Below are 4,006 nucleotides of genomic sequence, written 5' to 3' on the forward strand. Positions count from 1 at the left end.
TTAAGTGCATGTTCTTGTGAAAGCAACAGTGCAATGTACGCCAAGATTGTTATGTAACGTTGTGCAATTATACTACATGTATCAAAAAGTCGGATGCACACATTAAGGTTTACCTCGCGGCCTCCAGAATTTTTACTGATTAAGGGGTCGGCCTAGGTTTCTTCGTCTTTTAAACTCATCTTGTATGTTGATTCTAAATGCGTTGCGTTTATATGTCAATAAAGATGATGTCAACAAAAATAAAGAAGAGATGAACGCCCACAGACTAGTCTAAGAGCTAGTGCATATTCTGACCAGCTTGAACATTAACTGTCCTATTCTATTCTATACTCTAAACTTGTTACAGGAAAAGATATCCCAGGGGAACTCATCATCACGGATTACATTGCCCATCTACTCTTTCATACAGACCGCAATGACATTGAAGAAGGTTTCAAGATCCACTTTGAGGGTAATAAATTCAATGATGAAACATAAAAAATATATGTCTGGGATAAACAATCACGTTTTAGAAATCATTTGGAATACTTATTTTCTTTTTGCATAGCATTGCTTTTTCTAAAGCTAATGAACTTACTATTTCTATGTGTCATTTACACCGTGTTGTATTATATCCGAGTTTATTGGGAGCTGCCTTTTCACTACTTTACAAAAAAAGTTTATTGATATACATAGTCGTTTTCACATTTAAAGACATATTGATACGTTTTTGAAAGATGTGCTCAATCATCTGTAGAAGGTCCTCTTTTTTCTTCTTTTTGTGCATAAGAATTTGATTTCATGAGTGTTGAGTGCCCGGACCCTGGCGTTCCCAATAACGGCTACAGGACTGGAAAAAGTTTCACCGTGGGGTCGGTTGTTTCATTCGGCTGTGACGACGGCTATGTTTTGTTGGGCCAGGAAAGACTAACGTGCCAGTCTGGCATCATAACGATGGAGTGGAACTTCAACGTTCCAGGCTGTGAAGGTAACGGTGGTATCTCACTTGGGGCACCGTTGCGGCACTGCGGGGGTCGTTCGCTGCGACACTGCGGGGTTCGTTCGCTGCGACACTGTTATTTTCTCAATTTTTTTTATAATTTAGATATTGTGTAAGACGTAAAAGTATGACTTAGAAGACAACATAACAAAATACACAAAACGTAAGAAAATTCGTTCTTTATCTCTGAAATTCGTAGAGTCATATACGATCCCCGCAATGCCGCACCAGTGCCCCAAGTGTCGTGAGATACTACATTTAGATATGTTAAACCATTTTCTAAAATTCTTTTTATTTTGTACAATATTTCGTCATTGATGTTTTCTGTATAACATAGGTAGTCCAGAGTAAAATCAAATCTATATTATACAAACACATCTCAAGCTACTTTTTTTTTAAAATATTACAATAGAATTGATACGGAAAGAAGCCGAACGAATGTATTAGAATATTTTTAGGGCCCATGTTTTAGGTTAGTCTTAGAAACCATCGCAATATCACCATGTGTACTGTATTACGTCATTTTGTATCTATACGCCTAAACTTTGCCCGATAGTGCATGAATGTGCAATAAAGGCTATTACTAATTATATTCTGTACGTACGGAAGACCCTACGCATGCGTGCGTTGCTGATGGTGGACGTGTTATGTCCGAAGAGGAGGGAGAGATTCTGCCCCCATTCGATCCACTGACAGGGAACTACAGGGATAACGTTCTTTGCAGGTACATCACATCATCCTGCATCTTACATTTAAGACATTCCTAAAGAGGACTGTGCCAATATTTTCTAAGCTTACTTTATACAAAGGAATGAAAGTTGCAGGTTTTGTTATTGCTGTGGCAAGTTCATTCCTGTTGGTATTTATATCCGACCATTTTTGTCATGTAGATACTGTAATATGTAGATACTGCAATCTAGATAAGTTAGAAGACAAACATCATTTTGTAGTAGAATGTAGTTTGTACAAGAAAGAGAGAGATGAACTCTATACACTGATATAACCCATGTTCCCCCACTTCATACAACTAAGTAATATAGACTTATATTCCTTATGAATTTAGACAAACCTTTACTTATAAAGCATATCTGTTCCTACGTTTTCAATATCACAAAGAAACGAGAAGAAACGTATATATTTCATGTATCTTTTGTTGCGACCTGTACTGAACTCAGAGGGTATGTATGTACAATAAAGGTCTTCATTATCATTATATATCATACTAGACCGGGGCAACATGTGTCCGACTAGCAAACAATTACATGTTTATAAGTCATGTTTATTCTTTACCACGGTTTTTGATGAAGATATAAACCTTTTCATATCTCAGTCACATTAACACTTTCCAAACTCACAGTTGAACGAAATGTCTTTCTTTCTTCATCTAGCTGGATCCTAGAGGCAGACCCAGGAAAGGTTGTAGTCGTGGAGTTCCTAGAATTCCACTTAGAATATGAGAAAAGATGCCGTTATGACCTCCTTCAAATAGAGGACTATACAAATCTGCGTAAGTTCCTGTCTTTTAACTAGAATTGCCTGGTAATTAAACTCCATGCACTTATTGATTGACTACAGTGTTAGCATTCTTAAAAGTGTGTCGGGATACAGTGCGATTTTTTACCACCTTAGAAATTTGAGGTGTCATATTTTTTTTGTCTCTCTGTGCATGTGCATCTGTTTGTTTGTTCCCTTATTACTAATTGCATGTTTGTGAGTTTGCCGAATAGAATATTTGTGGTCAGCATAAGTAATGAACTTCTGAATAGGTTGATACTTGCTATGTGGGTCGGTTTTGGGAAGACGAAGGTCATGATCAATTTAATACCTCCTGGCAGGAGAACTTCTGTTGCTCATTTTGAACAACCAATGCATGGTCACGATTATTTGGCGGTAGATAGCTCTTGATATCAGGATGAAGTTACATGCCTTTAAAGCCCCAAGAAGCTTGTATTTAGCCCGTAGGGGCTATTTAAATAAGTATAATAAAAAATATAAAAAAAAATTGTAAAAAAAAATATATTTCACTATATATAATAACTAAGTCCACCGGAGACACAGATTAACCCTTGACCAGCCCATGCTATCGAAGACAATATGCGATTATGCATGTGATGATTATGTGGAGGACGTTGATGCTTTATAACTGAAATAAAACATGTTTCCACTTTGTCTTAGTTGCACGCACAGGAATTTATGACAATAAATCGTACGACATATCATTTACGCAAAACGTCATGCCAGTGACTATCAATGTTTCTTCCAGAAACACTGTGCTCAAAGCCGCCGATACTTCACTTTTGTATTTGACCAGCTTTATCTTTTATCCATGATCTAGGCTTTCACCAAACCTTCTGCGGCCAGTCTCTGCCTTCCGTGTACGTGTCGATGTCTTCAACATTCAATTTGGTGATTCATTTTTACAGTGATTATTACAACGCGGGAACAGGTTTCAAAATCCACTACTACGTACGGAACAAGACGGAAGACGGTACGGTTGGAACATTATCGTCTTTTATCCTCTTAATGATGCACAGATCAACTCTTTCTATACACATCCTCCTACGTATACACAGGGACAGCCAAACTGACTGTCTGGATGTGCCCTGCTCTTTCAACCGCCACTCTTAGTTTCTGATCGCCCTGCTTCTAAATATTAATGAGGTTACCCTTAAACATGCGAGGCAGCTTTTGAAAACGGAAAGCCTATTCTCTGATTGGCTGACAGCTGGTTCGGGGGCACATCCAGACAGGCAGTTTGGCTGTTGGATGTCCCTGCGTAGGAGGATGTCTGTACAGGGTCCCGCAGCAGTGCAATCTGACAAAGTATCAAAAGGGTTTTGGAAGGTTAACTCAGATTTGAATTCATTCAAATTCAGATTTGTTCTAATCTGCTGAGAAATGACATTAGATACTAACATGATTGTCTGAAAAGAGTAAAAACGTTCTGCATTTTTGGTTGTTGGTGAAAGGTTGAAAATCAATTGGGCCATAGCCTACTTAGCACTGCAGCTATATGTATCTTCCGCA

Source organism: Branchiostoma floridae, chromosome 19 (assembly GCF_000003815.2).
Source record: "Branchiostoma floridae strain S238N-H82 chromosome 19, Bfl_VNyyK, whole genome shotgun sequence".
NCBI lineage: Eukaryota > Metazoa > Chordata > Leptocardii > Amphioxiformes > Branchiostomatidae > Branchiostoma > Branchiostoma floridae.